The sequence below is a fragment of the Myotis yumanensis genome, unplaced genomic scaffold, assembly GCF_028538775.1.
Source record: "Myotis yumanensis isolate MYYU_CA2020_CCGP unplaced genomic scaffold, mMyoYum1.0.hap1 SCAF_10, whole genome shotgun sequence".
Taxonomy (NCBI): Eukaryota; Metazoa; Chordata; class Mammalia; order Chiroptera; family Vespertilionidae; genus Myotis; species Myotis yumanensis.
In genome coordinates, this window is record NW_027223761.1 from 36,045,012 (window position 1) to 36,063,182 (window position 18,171).

Here is an 18,171-nt window from a genome sequence, read left to right on the forward strand (position 1 = left end):
GAGCAGCTTCAATAGGGAGTCAAGCATTACTAAATAAATATTTATCAAGTAACTATTAGGTTTCAGGTACCATACCAGGTGCTGCAGGTACAACAAAAGAGACAGGTTTTTTTAAAGCAACTAACAGGTCACCCTCAACCAATATTTTGTTTTCACCAACCTACCCGCTCAATAGACATTCTTTTTGCTTCCTTTCTGTTACAGTGGGCAATATATGCCCCATCTAGATCCCATCCCTTTTTCATTGTCTTCACTCCTGCAATTAAGCCTTTTCTATCCCAAATTCTCATTCCCTACCAAATCATTTGCATAGTTACACAAACATACTATAGCTGGATAGGGGGGAAGCAAGATTTTCCTTTCTAAAAAGAATTTGGAAAGGAATGCAAGTTGCATTTCCGTTGCCACAGTGACCAGGGACCCTACTGGCATTTAGTGAGGGCCGGGATGCTAATTGTGTTGTATCTTATTTAAAAAGAAAAACTTCCTTGCCCAGCCAGTGGTTCAGTGGTTGAGTGTCAACCCATGAACCAGGAGGTCACGGTTCAATTCCCAGTCAGGGCATATGCCTGGGTTTCGGGCTCGATCCCCAGTGGGGGGCATATAGGAGGCAGCCGATCAATGATTCTCTCTCATCATTGATGTTTCTATCTCTCTCTCCCCTTCTTCCTTCCTCTTTCTAAAATAAAAAAAGACATTTAAAAAAAAAAAACAAGAAAAAGAAAAACTCCCTTAAACTCACAACATTCTCCAGCCATTGCCAACTACTCCTCAAACCTTCCACAGAAAAACTTCTTGTTGGAGTTATCTATATCTGTGGTAGGCAGTTAGACAAACATGAGCAGAGCAAGGACAATGAGCCAGGTACAGAAAGTCACCTGAGCAGAAAGCCCCAGGTGCCTAGCAACGGGCAAAACTGGGAAAATAAGGAGCTTGCCCCCGGGGTAACTTCTCTACCCCTAGCATATCACTGGTCATGGGGTTTGGAACCCCTGACCTTTCATATTGTTGGTTATGCAGTTTAGACCCCTGACCCTTTCCTCACTAAAGATAACACCTAGATCTCAGTTGTATTTCAGCTCCAGGCCCAGAAAAGCAGCAAAACCAGACCAGTGACACCATGACTGTCTCAGGACTAGATGCACTGACTAGTGACCCCCTGCCCAGACCACGACCCTGAAAGGACACACCTGGAAAACCGATGAATATTCTATTGAGATCCTCCCCTGAGACCTCCCCATGATTCCTGCCTACAAGAGAGAGAAAAGGGTTGGATTGGAGAAGAGGACAATAGACAATTCTACAATAATAGTTGGAGATTTCACCACCCCACTTGGATGGATAGAACAATTAGACAGAAGATCAACAGGAAACAGGAGACTCGAACAACACCATAAACCAACTAAACCTAACAGACATACTAGTACATAGAACACTCCACCCAACAACTGCAGAATACACATTTTCTCAAATACACATGGAACAGTCTCCAGGGTAGACCACATGCTAAGCCACAAAACAAGTTTCAATAAATTTAAAAGGCTTGAAATAATAAAGTATCTCCTCCCACCACAGTGGAATGAAAGTAGAAATAAATAACAGAAGGAATTCTGGAAAATTCACAAACATATGGAAATTAAACACACTCTAACAATCAATGGGTCAAAGAAGTTCCAGGCAAAAATTTTGAAAATTCTGCCTCACCTACCATCCTGTGAATTATAGTGTCAGTTCTTAATATCTTAGAGCAGTGGTCGGCAAACTCATCAGTCAACAGAGCCAAATATCAACAGTACAACGATTGAATATTCTTTTGAGAGCCAAATTTTTTAAACTTAAACTATATAGATAGGTACATTGTTATTAACTTAATTAGGGTACTCCTAAGGCTTAGGAAGAGCCACACTCAAGGGGCCAAAGAGCCGCATGTGGCTCGCAAGCCGCAGTTTGCCAACCACGGTCTTAGAGGAAGCAATTGTCTGATGTATAAGAAATGCTATGAATTCCTATACAGATCAGTTTTTGCTGAATAACAAACCACCATAAAATCACCGTGTGTAGACGTCTTAGAATTCAGGTGATTGGGTGAATGGCTGACTGAATGAATGTTAAAGATATCTGGAAGGCAAGGAATATGGAGCACTTACAAAGAAAACAGGTATCATCTCACCAGCCATACTTACAGGTATTCAGATTGGCTAGAATAGCCTGCTTTTGCAGGTCTATGGGAAAGCTGTGATATTCAGGCTGAAGGTGCAGCAGCTACCTGGGGTCATTTTCTTCTCATGACAAGAGGACAAAAGCTCCGGAGCAATGAAGGGATGCGCATAATTCCTCGTAAGGCCTAGGCTTACACGTCGTATATTATCACTTCTGCCCATGTACCCATTGGCCAAAGCAAATCACACAACCAAGTCCAACATCAGTGGAAAAGGGAAGAATACTTACCCCTACCATAATGATCGGAGGGAAGGGAATGAATATTTGCTGAACAATAATCTACTTTTCCACCGCCCCCTTGGAGGAAAACTTTGAAAAATGGTGCTGTCGTTACTACTGTGGATGCTGAACTATAATGTCTCCTTATTAACCATGTTGGTTGTATTAGAAATGAATGTTTAAGATTCTTCTCTCTGTATTTGTAACTATTAAAAGCCATATAGAAATGTTAAATTCTTCAAAGCCACTTTACCCGACTCATTCAATGACCATTGACTTACTAATGTATTCTTAGCTCAGTAGCATTATCACCTCAAGAATTTTTGTTTCAACACAATTTCTTCTTATACCAAATAGAAAATTTTTTAAATGTCTGTGTATATATCAAAGCAAAAAAAATGAATCTGGCACTATCAATAGGAAATGAATTAATATACCCTTTCTGAAAATCTTTCTAAAAGAAAAATCCCTCTGACATCTGAATTTTTGACTTATTGTTGAAAAATTCAACCCTCAGAAGGAATCTTAGTGAAGTTTATCTCTGTTGAAGTAAAAAATACCCTATATAAATACAATAAGTCTAATCTTCCCTAGCCTATAAGATCTTGCTAATATTTTCACATGCAAAAAAAAAAGAAGCTGATTGTGAATGATAACATTATTCTGAATTCTGCATTACTCGGTCAATTGATGGTACGTAGCCTCCTCTCATACTATAACCCCCCTTCCAATAAATATCTCTCCCCCAGATTTTTATCCTATTTGTTTCATTAAGAATTGTCAGGGGTCGGGGGGAAGAAGCTACCAAAAAAAAAAAAAAAAAGAACTTGGTGAAAATAAATTTATTTTTATCTTAATTTCATGCCAGGAAATATGAAGTCATGAAAGCATACTGAAAAGGATAGACATTTTTTAAACAGGACCTTAAGAGCCAGGCCCAATGCCTGTTGCCAAATTAAATGAAGACTTGTTTGAAGTAAGAACAGAACATTGTTCTGAGATTGAGCCAACTAGAAAGGCTGATACACCATGACATTTCTAGTTTGTATCACCTCCCTGCCCTTGAAATGAACTCTAGATAGAGGCAGCATAGCCAAAGTTGACAATGAGATAAAGAGTGCATGTCTAAGTCATATAGCACCCAAAACCTCACTATTCAAGCCAGCTTGGCGGAGAAAAGATTCAATTGTTGGAAAATCTCAATTCCCATTATTTCCAAATACAAGAAATACCTCTGGATTTAAGAAATTGACAAATGGAACCAAAGTTTTTTCCACTTCTCCTTCCAAAAATGCCATTGAAATAACAAAGATATTTTTAAAAAGAAGAAAAACACAAATAGCGGTACTAGGAAAATCGAGAGGAATGCTATCACCACCAAAGAAATATTGATGAATTGCTGGAAGATATGAAGCAGGTAGGATAACCATAAATCAATGTGTAATTTTAAAATCCAGCAGTTATTGTGTAAGGCCTGTGAAATAAAAATTACTTTCAAAATATTAAAAAGATATTACTTGCCGAGACCGGTTTGGCTCAGTGGATAGAGCATCGGCCTGCGGACTGAGAGGTCCCGGGTTTGATTCCGGTCCGGGGCATGTACCTGGGTTGCGGGCACATCCCCGGTGGGGGATGTGCAGGAGGCAGCTGATGGATGTTTCTCTCTCATCGATGTTTCTAACTCTCTCTATCTCTCTCCCTTCCTCTCTGTGAAGGGTCAGTGGAATGTGTTTAAAAAAAAAAAGAGGAAAAAAATAAATAAATAAAAATAAAAATAAAAAATAAAAAAAATAAAAAGATATTACTTGTTGGCATTTGCACTGATGGAACAAAAATAATTGTGGGTACCTTAGGCACCTAACTGGTACAAGTAGTCATTGTATTCTTAATCTCCAGAAATGGGGCGGGGGGAGGGGTTACATAAGAATGCTCTTGATTAAGCCATAAAAATGATTTTATGTTATTAAAATATTAATTTTAATATTGTGAAAAATTGGAAGTATATATAAAGCATTTTTGTTGAATACCAAAATATGATAGTTATCTTGAGAAAAAGCACCTGTACAATTAATTTGAGTTGAAAGCTGAATTAGTTGCTTTCTTTCATGGAGCACCATTTATTCTTGAAAGAACAACAGACAAACCATAGCAATTGAGAATTGGGTATCTGGAAGACATTTTCTCAAAAATGAATGAAATGAGCCTGTCACTGCAAGGAAAATAGCTGGCAGTATTTGTTGCCAATGATAACATTCTAGCTTTCAAGAGAAAATTAGATTTTTGGAAAACTTATGCACACCTCCATAAGCCTGACATCATCCTAATACTTAAGACTTTTTTAATATCAGCGGATTATTAATAAATGTGATTTATTGATATTGTATAATTAAAGGTATCAACATTTGAAAGATCTGCATAATGCAGTGAGCCAATATTTTCCAAATGACGAATGTATAATGTTATAAAATCATGCATGGGTAATCGAAAATGTTAAGGTGCAAAATAGATGACTCAATTTAAACATAGTAGAATACAAAATTCATCTATAAGGTTTCAGATTCCACATTTGAACCATCTTTTAAGAAATTTGCATTTGTCAAGTTTTGGTGTAGTACAGTGATGGCAAACCTATGACACTCGTGTCAGAGGTGACACACGAACTCATTATTTTGGTTGATTTTTCTTTGTTAAATGGCATTTAAATATATAAAATAAATATCAAAAATATAAGTCTTTGTTTTACTGTGGTTGCAAATATCAAAAAATTTCTATATGTGACATGGCACCAGAGTTAAGTTAGGGTTTTTCAAAATGCTGACACGCCGAGCTCAAAAGGTTCGCCATCACTAGTGTAGTATCAAAGAAGATTATTCATATTTATCTAAACAAGTTATTAAAATACTCCTCTCTTTTCTAATTACATAGCTGTGTGATGCTGGATTTTATTCATATACTTCAACCAAAGCAATCCTCCTATATAATAAAGATGTAATATGCAAATGGTCGTTACGCCATGAAGCATAACGACCGACCACGTAACGACTGGGTCACGGATCAGCAAGAGGGTGGGGCAGTGAGCTACAAGCGGGCGGCAGAAAGCTACAGGAGGGGGCAGGGCAGCAAGCTATGATGGGGGGCTGGGGAGTGGAGGGAGCTACAGGAGGGTGGAGCAGCAGGCGGAGAGCTACTGGAGGGCGGCAGTGAGCTACTGGTGAGCTACTGGCACACAGATTTGTGTGCAGGGCTACTAGTATATAATAAAAGGCTGATATGCAAATTGACCAAACAGCGAAACTACCAGGCGCTATAACAAGCACTGACCACCAGGGGGCAGACGCTGAACACAGGAGCTGCCCCCTGGTGATCAGTGCGCTTCCACAGGGGGAGCACCTCTCAGCCAGAAGCTGGGCTCATGGCTGGCGAGCGCTGCGGCAGTGGCGGTAGCCTCTCCCACCTCCACAGCAACACTAAGGATGTCCGACTGCAACGCTGAAGGTGTCTGACTGCCGGCTTAGGCCCACTCCTAAGCTGGCAGTTGGACATCCCCCGAGGGTTCCCAGACTGCAAGAGGGCGCAGGCTGGGCTGAGGGACCTCTAGTATATTACAAAAGATTGACTGTAGAAGCAGATGTGGGAATCTGTCTTCTATTAAGCAGTTATTAAAGGGCTCTAGCCAGTTTGACTCAGTGGATAGAGTGTCGGCCTGCGGACCAGAGGGTCCTGGGTTAGATTCCAGTCAAGAGCATGTACCTCATCCCCTCAGAGAAGAGAGGGCAGAGCTGGGCAGGCCTGGGCCTGAGGAGCTGCGGCTTCTGGGAACCAGTGAGGCGCCCGGCTGCTGCCGGCAGTCAAATGCCCCGGAGGACGAGGAAGAGGACAGCAGCCTGCTCCTGGACGTGCACCACGCACCACGGTAACCAGAGGCCATCACCACGTCGAAGGACCAGAATGGAACCTGGGAGATGGAGAGCAATGACAACTTTGAAGGCTACATGAAGGCACTGGATATTGATTTCGCCACCCGCAAGATCGCAGTCCGCCTGACTCAGACCAAGATCATTCAGCAGGACAGCGATAACTTCAAGACGAAAACCAACAGCACCTTCCGCAACTATGACCTGGATTTCACCGTTGGAGTGGAGTTTGAGGAGCACACCAAGGGCCTGGGCAACCGGATTGTGAAGTCGCTGATCACCTGGGAAGGCAATGTCCTCGTGTGCGTGCAGAAGGGGGAGAAGGAGAACCGTGGCTGGAGGCAGTGGGTTGAAGGGGACAAGCTGTACCTGGATCTGACATGCGGTGACCAGGTGTGCCATCAAGTGTTCAAAAAGAAGTGATGGCCATGAGGGGCCTGCTCCACACTCCCAGTGAAGGGTTCTTCACCAGCTTTGAGACGAAGCCGTGGGGACCCTCCCACTCCTGACAGAGCCTGTTAAGACATCTGGATGGGTTTTACACGGAACGAATGTGTACCAGTGACAAACATATTCTCCCTTCGTTGAAACCTGGCATCAAATGAAAAAACAAAACTCACTCTCATACTTTGAAATCCTTTATCTCTCTCTCCCTGTATTTGTAGAACTGTCAGTTTTATCCACAAGCCGAACAGGTGACTGCCTGCCTGTGAAAAAAAAAAAAAAGAGCATGTACCTCAGTTGCAGGCTTCTCCCTGGCCCAGGCCCTGGTTGGAGTACATGCAGGAGGCAACCAATCAATGTATTTCTCTCACATCAAGTTCTCTCTGTCTCTCCTTCTCCTGTCCACTCTCTCTAAAGATCAATGGAAAAATATCCCTGGGTGAGGATTTAAAAAATAAAAAAGAAGAAAGAAAGAATGAGAGAGAGAGAGAGAGAGAGAGAGAGAGAGAGAGAGAGAGAGAGAGAAAGAAAGAAAGAAAGAAAGAAAGAAAGAAAGAAAGAAAGAAAGACGTTATTAAAGGAATTTGTAAAATATGTAAAACAATGCTACTCTTCTAAATTTTTTTTTTAAAAACGCCATAATTTTTAATGAAATGTCATTTACAATAACACGTTATGGATTTGTATTTTAAAACATAAATATATGCCGAAACCGGTTTGGCTCAGAGGACAGAGCGTCGGCCTGCAGACTGAAAGGTCCCAGGTTTGATTCCGGTCAGGGGCATGTACCTGGGTTGCGGGCACATCCCCAGTAGGAGATGTGCAGGAGGTAGCTGATCGATGTTTCTCTCTCATCGATGTTTCTAACTATCTCCCTTCCTCTCTGTAAAAAATCAATAAAATATTTTTTTTTAAAAAAACATAAATATGTTTTCATTTCTCTAATTTTAATTTCTAACACAGGAGCTATCAATAGATAGCCCTCACACACGAAAGCTCTTTGAAATCCTTAGTTATTTCTAAAAGTATAAATTGGTCCTGACACCAAAATTCTGGAGAATCAGTGCTGTATTTACTTTCACATTTGCTATAGTTGGTTTCTACCTTCCAGAGTAAAAAAGAAGATGGGGGGTGGGAAAAGGAACACTGATAGTGTCCCAACTGCAACCAAAAATGGGAGGGAGGAAGACACACCACAGGGTAAATCTCCTCATACTTTTCATGAGGCTAAAGTCCTGAGGGAACATGGATACCACTGCGATACATCAGTAATAGCGAGAAGTGACAGTTTGAGAGCAGGTTTGGGGAAGCAAATGAATGGGTTTCCATATAACTCATTCACACCTGGGGTTGCTGGTCTGGTCCCGTACATATCTGAGAAAAGTGGGAGGATCAAATAAACAACCTGTGATGAAAAGAAAAGAAAAACATCTGATTTCAGTTTGACTACCCCCCTCTTAGGCAAGCATACTATGAGTTTGTACATTGGAACAGGCAGTTTCTTCTTCTAGGAATTACAAGGTCAGGCCAGGGCCCTGGCCTGGTTGTAAAGATGAGGAATTGGTGATATGCAGGGTTTCAAGGCACAGGCAAAGCCTCAAAACAAGCATTCAGATTCTCACAGGTGATCATGGTTAAGCATTCATTCGTGGATTTAATCAGCAAGAGCTAAGTGTATTCATCAAGACTTGGTGCATTTACCACTAAGAAAAGGTTTTTAAAGTAAACTTTAAATATAAATGGATCTGCTACAAAATCCACTCTCTTTCGGACTGGCATACATTTCTTTTCGTTTTAGAAGTGACTTCTTATTCTCTGTCTAGTGAAGAAATTATTACTAAATCAGTAATAAGGTAGTTCAGTAAATTGATGTTTCAATAATTCTGAGAACACAAAAAAATTATTCTACTAAAATTATCAGGGAAATGACTTCACTTTCCAAAATATCCAATGTAGTTGTCTGAAGACTTATAAAATTAACTGCTTTTTCTATCTCTATTCTGGTGACTTGATTTGACATTTTAAAAAGCACATTATTGATGGAGTTATGAGTCCTGAAAGAACTAGAAAAAATGGCTCACTCTGTCATTCATTCACTCAGACATCTGGGGGTGAGACTGAAAGTTCCAAACCTCTAATCACTATTGGTTCCCCTGGCAACTAGCACAATCCATAGTTGCTTTCCAAAAGTCACCTGATTAACATAAACTCAGGTGTGGTTGAAAGGGTTTTGTTATATATTAAGACATCTTTATCACTCTTATCATTTAGGAAATTCTAAGAGCTCCAGGAGCTCTGTGCCAGAAATGAAGATGAAAACCAAATACATATCTTACATTATAAGTCACAATATCACAGCAGGTCACACATGAAAATCTATTCCAACACTCCCACCTACTTTGCCTTTGGAATCTTTCCATATACTATGCGATGGAAATTCTGGCACCAAATTTCAATGAATGTAGGCTATCACTGAGTCCAGAATTTAGTCATCCACACTAAATGAGTCATCCACTCATTTTTAGCTTTAACTAAAATATTAAATCCAGAATTTCTGGTAAGTGTACCCATATCAATATATTAATCCTGATACAAAACTATAGTCTGTGCTTTTTGAACCAACACTCTACAATCTATCCTCACACATATTTCCTGGGTTTCTACTTATATGAATTATCAAATTCCTGCAGTTATTTTGAAATATAATCAGTTTTCTTCCCAGGTCACAATCTTCATTTGTCCTTCTTGAGCATCCTATAATAAAAGGGTAATATGCAAATTGACCCTAATAGCAGAATGACCAGTCGCTGTGATGCCCACTGACCACCAGGGAGCAGATGCTCAATGCAGGAGCTGCCCCCCTGGTGGTCACTACACTCCCACAGGGGAAGCTCTGCTCAGCCACAAGCTGGGCTGATGGCTGTGAGCGAGCCCAACAGCGTTGGTGGGAGCCTCTTCCGCCTCCTCTGCAGCACTAAGGATGTCTGACTGCGGCTTAAACTGGCAGGTGGACATCCCCAGAGGGGTACCAGCCTGCAAGAGGGCCCAGGCCAGGCTGAGGGGACCCCTCCCCCCCCTGAGTGCACAAATTTTCATGCACTGGGCCTCTAGTGCTAAGATATGATTCTAGTTTAGGTCTAGAATAGGAAATAAAGGACAGTTAATATGGGTCTTGAAGAGAATAAGCATCCCCTTGTAAGCAACTGCCTTCAAATAAGGTGATTCAAGAAGGAAAGGTCAGTCTTCTCAGTCGTAAGAGGAGGGGCTGCTTCTGCTCACTTAGAGCAGTGGTTCTCAACCTTGGCTAACATTAGAATTACCTGGGAATCTTTTTAAAATCCTGATTTCTGGGCCTCATTCTCCGGAAATTCTGTTTCTTTGTTACTAATGTTGTGACCTCACCCCATAACAAAGAAACAGAATTTCCGGACGATGAGGCCCAGAAATCAGGATTTTAAAAAGATTCCCAGGTGATTCTAATGTGCAGCCAAGGTTGAGAACCACTGGCTTAGAAAGACCTGGACATTTAGCTTCACCCGTCAATTCAAGTTTTCGAAGTCCACCTGTTCCCAATGCCCTAGTTGTCACATAAACAATTTGATAATTTTGTAATCCACCCAGTCGTATTTTTAATTAAGTTTGCCTTACAGCTATAAGAAATACAAGACTTTTTAATGGTTACCATAAAAGTTCCCTGATTGGCATGGCTCAGTGGTTGAGCATCAACCTATGAACTAGGACAGTGATGGCGAACCTTTTGAGCTCGGCGTGTCAGCATTTTGAAAAACCCTAACTTAACTCTGGTGCCGTGTCACATATAGAAATTTTTTGATATTTGCAACCATAGTAAAATGAAGACTTATATTTTTGATATTTATTTTATATATTTAAATGCCATTTAACAAAGAAAAATTAACCAAAAAAATGAGTTCGAATGTCACCTCTGACACGCGTGTCATAGGTTCGCCATCACTGAACTAGGAGGTCACGGTTCCATTCCAAGTCAGGGCACATGCCCAGAACGCAGGCTTGATTCCCAGTGGGGGCCATGCAGGAAGCAGTCGATCAATGATTCTCACTTATCATGGATGTTTCTATCTCTCTCCCCTTCTCTCTTCCTCTCTGAAATCAATAAAAGTATACTTTTTTAAAAGTTTCCTGATTGTCTGAATGTGACTTGAGTTTAGACTTTAAAGCCTTAAGCTTGTCATTTTCTGTCAGTTTTCTAGCAGTCATAAGATATCATCCCACCCCACAGTTCTTGTTGTCATCATTACCACCATAATGGTTAAATGCAACATCCACTTGGTCTCAAAGGCAACTACTTCAATAGGTATTTCTTCCCAAGCAACCACAGGTCACACTTTATGTTATAGATTGCCGGAATACTGATAAGGAACTAAACACTCCATTCAGGGCCAAGGACATCAACAAACCAATTCCAGAACTCTATCTTTGAGAAATAGAAGGATTAAGTATAACATCTCCATAATTAAGTAGTACTGAGCAGGGACTACAGCTGACCCTTGTTATGTAAGAGTCTAGCGCAGTGGTTCTCAACCTTGGCTGCCCATTAGAATCACCTGGGAATCTTTTTAAAATCCTGATTTCTGGGCCTCATCCTCCGGAAAGTCTGTTTCTTTGTTATGGGGTAGGGCCACAACATTAGTAACAAACAGAATTTCCAGAGGATGAGACCCGGAAATCAGGATTTTAAAAAGATTCCCAGGTGATTCTAATGTGCAGCCAAGGTTGAGAACCACTGCTCTAAAACAAGCATGTCAAACTCAAAGGCTAACACAAGCCAAATAAACAAGGTTTAAGTTTATGTGGGCTACAGAAAAACAAAAGCTTCAATTTTCATAGAAACATAGGTTTCGATAGAGACATGCTGAATACTAAGGGCTGAAATAAATAAGTAATCATTAACATAAAATATTTGAACATTTTAATAAAAATTAATATTTTTTCTTGAACATTAACTTACCAGACACTGAATAACGCACAAATTAATAAGCGTAACGCAAATAAACCTATTTCTCTTGTTCTCCAAAAGTGAAATAGTTCCTGTTGCGCACACCAAACAAGTCAGTACAAGACTAATGATGTGGCAATCGGCTGCTAAAATATTCGCTGCTAGTATTAGTGGAGAGAAATGGTGCCCCTACACATAAGGCAAGTAAGGGGAATGAATGCAACACAATTATAGTAATCAGTCATTAGCGAACGTTGTAGTTCATTATTAATAATTATGTGTAACAGGATATTGTAAAATTTAAGTTATGAAATTTTTATTAAAACATTTCTTACATACCGTTAGATTGGCTGGGCCGCAGAAATATTCGTTGTGGGCTGCATGTGGCCCGCAGGCCGCGAGTTTGACACGCTTGCTCTAAAGGACGCAATGAGGCTGTTTCCAGTAGTGCTGAATGAAGCCAGAGGATGGAACCAACTGCCACGCTGGGGTGAAGTTCCCCTGCAGGTAAACTGCCCTGCAAGCAACACTAACAAGCACAGCAAGAATGGGAAATAGGTTCTCCCCTCCTCCTGCTTTCCAATCTCCCTCTAGTGCCCCCTATTGACAGAAGCAAGCTGACAAAAGAATCTGGGAAACATTTTGTAGAGAGCTAGCCCCACAATCCCCAGAGTACAGAGAAGAATTTGGAGCTAAGAGACAATAGGTAAATGATTGGCATAGAGGGTGTTTATGTCCAGTGTTTCTCTTTGACTAAGAGGGGTTTATCCCAGGAATACAAGATTAGATTAACATTTGAAAATCAAGTAAAACAGCGATTTTCAACCTTTTTCATCTCATGGCGCACATAAACTAATTACTAATTCTTTGGCACACCAAAAATATATTTTTTGCCGATCTGACAAAAAATAGATATAATTCTGATTCATTCACATTGGACTGCTATTGCTGTGTTGGTTGTTGTCATTTTTTTTATTTGACAACCTAAGGGAAAAGAGGTCAGTGCTCCTGACTAAATAGCTATTGCATGCTATAAAATTTTTGGTGGCATACCAGTTGAAAATCTCTGAAGTAGGACATAGTTTTTCATAGATTATTAAGCTTACAGTTTTTTAAATTTCAAGTGTAAGGTCTTAATAGTTTGGCTATTTGTGGAAAGGTTGATAAACTTATAAAAAAGACACTTAACCTTATTAATCAAGAAAATGCTAACTACCGTGAGAGTTTTAAATCCATCAAATTGCAAATTTTAGACTGACAAATATATACAAAATAATGTTGGCACAGATAGGAGAGATAAGCTCTCTCATGTGCTATTTTATGGAAGCTGCCTCTTGTTTGCCTCCCTTGGGGATCAAGCCTGAAACCCAGGCATATGCCCTGACTGGGAATCCAACGGTGACCTCCAGGTTCATAGGTCGACACTCAACTACTGAGTCACACTGGTCGGGCTAGAACTTGAATTCTTGATATAAATATAATTTCTGCCCTCCACCCACTGGTACAGGCTTTGCCAGGCACAATTTAACACATATTCTTTACAGCTTAAAATTTAAGCCAATGTTTCCACATAAGGAATCTAACCCACAGAAGTACACCCACAGATGCACAAAGATATATACACAGGATTTTTATTGTAGCATTGTTTCTACAAGGAAGATTTCTTCAAGACATATAGATAAGGGCTAAACATGGTGCAGAATAATTTATAAAATATGTATATCAAATAATTATATACATGTGCATGTGTACATTATATATAGATGTGTACATATATGTATATACAAAAAGCATTAACTGTGATTACCTTTGGTGAGTGAAGGAATGGGAGGGATGGAAGGAGATAAAATGAGATTATACTTATTTTTTGTTCAATTCAGCACATAAAAATTATATTAAGAATAATTTCTTGTGAAATGTTTGTAACTACAACTTTTTAAAAGAATATATGCTTCTTGGGAGGCACTCAAAGCTTCTCAGAGAAATGATACTGCATAAATCCAAGACACTGGTATTACCATTGTTGTTACTATCAGTATCCTCACCCTTCACAACTATAACACTGATATGCCTTTCATCAGAGAAATTTAAACAAGATTTACAAATAGAGGTTCATTTATTCACAGAACACGCCTTTGAAGCAAGGCTATAATTCCAAAATACAGACATAATAAATGACTTGCCCAGATTTTCAAACAAGTCAGGAAATGATCCAGGGCCAGGATTCCACTCTTGTACAAATAAATGTGTACATACTGGTTCTCAGCACAGCACCATAAATAACCCTATCCCTGGCATTTCAGTCTCTCCCCAAGTAATTGAGTGTTTAAATGATGTGCAAACCTTCACTGTGGCTTTAAAAATTGTCTATGTCTGGCATTCTTTTTAAAGGAATAGCTTTTAAAAGTTTAACATTAACCTTCCTAGGAAAGTCAGAGAATAATACTAGTTTTCACCTTCTATAAAAGGACAACCCTAAAAGAATATTGTGCTTTTCGAAAAAACAGCTCTGATCATACTATTTAGCCTAAGATCATTAACTTAGCAGGATTATTCTAAAATGCATTATCTTAATTATTAAAACTTTCTAAAGAAAAGACACAAATCAACTTCCTCAGCTTCCTTATTTGTAAAATAACAGGGAGGTATTCTTATTCCTCCCTGCTTAACTAATTGAATTGTCTTGAGGCTCAAATAAAAGATTGAAGGTGTTCTATAAAGTCTGAAGTTCCAAGTAAAATATTATGTATATATGAAGCCTGAATTCTTTTTTTAAAATATATTTTTATTGATTTCAGAAAGGAAGAGAGAGATAGAACTTCAATGATGAGAGATAATCACTGATCAGCTACCTCCTGCATGCCCTCCATTGCGGATCGAACCAGCACCCCAGGCATATGCCCTGACTGGAATCAAACTGTGACCTCCTGGTTCATAGGTCAATGCTCAACCACTGGGCCACACTGGCCGGGCTGGAACCTGAATTCTTTATACAAGTATAATCCCTGCCTCCCACCCATCCCAATGTGAGAAAACATCTGATTTGACAAATTCAAGTCCTCTCAATTAGGAGCCTATTTTTTTTTTTTCTAGACCAACAGGTCTCAACTGCAGTGTCTAGAAAAGGAGTGTGTGGCATTTATTTGTGCAATATGTCACAATTTAAAGTGACAGTGTCTTAGGCCTTTTATAAAGAGGACTAGAGGCCCGGTACACAAAATTCATACACTCAGTGGGGGTGTCCCTCAGCCTGGCCTGCACACTCTAGCAGTCCAGGAGCCCTCAGGGGATGTCTGACTGACAGCTTAGGCCCACTCCCCACCCGCTCCTTGTGGGGAGCAGGCCTAAGCCGGCAGTCGGACATCCTTAGCACTGCCACAGAGGCAGGAGAGGCTCCTGCCACCACTGCTGTGCTCACCAGCCACTAACCCAGCTTCTGGCTGAGCAGTGCTCCCCCTGTAGGAGCGCACTGGCCACCAGGGGGCAGCTCCTGCTTGAGCATCTGCCCCCTGGTGGTCAGTACACATTATAGCGACCGGTCATTCAGCCATTCGGTCAATTTGCATATTAGCCTTTTATTATATAGTATTATGCTAGAATGTTACTCAGTGCAATGGCTGCCACAGTCCTTTTCTGAGTGGAATGCCCTATCCTTCAGCTTCTGCTTCTCACATAATCTTTCCTAAACCACAGCCAGAGCTGAATTAAAAGGTGGGCAATTGGGCAGTTGACCAAATCATTAATCTGTAGAAACTATAGGGTACTAAAATATCACTCAAATAATTAGTAACTATAGAAACAATTAAGGTTTCCACAGGCAAATTCTTACACAGTTGAGAGAATATAAATTTGCCCCTGCTTGAAATACTGTACAGCAAAGTAGAAACTAAAAACAATATTATTAATCTAACATCTATTAGATACCTATTACATACCAGTCCCTATAGCATGTGCTTTACCTATATGATTCCATTTAAACCAAGATATTATTGTATATTATTATTTTCAAACCTATTTTTCTGATGAGGAGGTTGAGATGTGCCCAAGACTGCACAAGAAGCAAACGATAGAGGTGCAATTTGAAACCAGTCTTCCTCCAGGATCTGTGCTCACTATACATCACAGCCTTCCCCAAGTCTAGCTAAGCCTGTCATAGGTTTTTGTGTCTTGCATTTATATAGGAACAATTAGACAAAATTCATCAGGCAGGCTAAATCTGAAACAAAATAATTCATGGATAGTGCTGTTGGCCAGAAATCAGTGATCCATTTTAGAATACAAATTTCAAACCTTTCAATGAGTTTTCAAATAATGTGTCTGATTCAGAAAAATTGCAAAAGAAAAGTGAAAAGAGAATAGAAACTATAAAAAAGTGAAATATATTGCCAAAATTTTTCAAAATATTGACACTGCTTAGGCATCTGTCTATAATATTAATTGAAAATTAAGTTTCTCATTGCCTCATCAAATAATTGTTGAACAAAAATTTAAAGAACATTTTTGAAAGTGCAGCAGTGAAAACTCAATTGTAAATAACAGATTTAACTCTAGCTAATTTAAACAGAAAGGTTTTAACAAGGAGGAATTAGGAATTTATAAAATCACTAGAAGGGTTAATGGAACAGAGTTGATGCTGCACTTCCAGGAACAACTTCCAGACAATACTGTAGAACTGATTCAACATGGGTACCAAGCTTATCACACTTATGGAGCTTGGGAATTAGGAAGCCATCTCCATAGCTACTGACTCTGCCATAATCTGAATCATTAAACTAGAGGTCCTGTTCCCTGTCTCTCATCACCATGAAATTTAGAGACTGAACAATGCTGGGACCTCCAGCATTGCTCAAGCTGTCTCAGAAAAACCAACATCTGCCAACAGAAATGACAAAAATACAGTGTCTACCTCAGAATGCTCACTTTTACCTTCCATATCTCACTAAGGTACATCTGTTTTATAGAAACTAGGCTTCATGAATCCAAGCTAAAGGAGCTTCTGGGAAATGTAGTCTTTAGGTTTCCAGACTCAAGCAATAAAACTTGAGTATATCAATCTATGATGTCAGCTACATCAGACACCAAATTATTAGAGCCAGCCTAGAGCACCCACCCATCTTGTTCCACCCTGGGACATAAAGACAGACAGCCCACCCAAATGTTGGCCAGTGGTAGCTGACCTGATGAAAAAACATTTCTTGGAGCCAGATTTCTCTCAGGATTTTGGGATTGGGACACTGAAGAATTGAGTCAATAAACAGAGGGCTTTTTAGATTTTAGGATAAGTAGATTTGGAGTTGGAATGATGACCGGTTGTGTGTGAACAAATAGCATTATACACATATTCGTTGAGAAATATGAAGGTAAATATCAAAAAAAATGACATGTTAAAATTTGAAAAAGGGGCCAAGGAATTTCTTTTGTTGTTTATAATCATTTTGCTATTTGAACTTTTTAACTTTATGCTTGTATTGCTAGGATTAAAAATTAAATTAATAACTAAACAACCAAATGAATGCCCCAAACTTGGGCCTTTAAGCCAGAACAACTAACTTACACATCACAGCACCAACCACTAGCTGAAGGGAGGGAGCTCCAGACAATCTAGTCCTTACTTGCCTCACTTCCCACCTAGCACCTCCACTGCTTTAAAGTTGGGGAGAGGGGGGATTTTATATCCAAACCAGTTTCTGAGAACTTTGAATGCCAAGCCAAGGAGTTGTTCACTCCAGCAATGGGGATAACTGTAAGTAAAGGAATAACTTTAATGTAAGCAGAATGCTTGCTTAACTGTGTACAAGATAAATTTAAAAGAGATTGATGCAGCCAGGAGATTGGTTAGAAGATTAAAAATAGGATCCTGAACTAAGTTGATGACAATGGAATTGGAGAGAAAAGGTTGGACAAAGAGATATAACAATGGAGTAAATTTAGTATCTTCCAATGTTCCAGAATCCTTTCTTTTAGGGACTACCCCCTCGCCCAGTCCATGAGATTTTGGTGGTGAATTAGGATAAACTTATGTTTTCAAAACTAAAGAAGATACATGTCCCAGAGTGGCCAGTGTCCTTCCATGGACAGGGTTTTGATTCACAGACATAACACAAAGTGAATCAAGACCTTTCTGGAAAACTTTCTCCCAATGCTACTGGGGAAGATGCTCTCCTTCACCATAAATTTTGGGATGCCAGAGTTCATCATGCTGCCATGCAGAGAGGTCCTATCAAAACAGAGTCACACAGAGCTCTGACAACATTGTTTGAACCTCTGAATCCCTCCAAACCTGTACAGATCAATTTTTTGGTAATGTCAGCCAAAAGGTTAATTTTCTTGCTTATGGATTGGATTTTTGTCATTTGCAACAGAAAGAGGGTTTATTAATTGAGTCAAAGATGGCTTAAT

The 18,171-nt window shown here is 39.8% G+C and overlaps 1 pseudogene; it reads left to right on the forward strand.

The window, feature by feature from the left end:
* Nucleotides 1-6,331: 6,331 nt before the first annotated feature.
* Nucleotides 6,332-6,972, forward strand: LOC139018037 (retinol-binding protein 2 pseudogene; annotated as a pseudogene).
* Nucleotides 6,973-18,171: the final 11,199 nt, after the last annotated feature.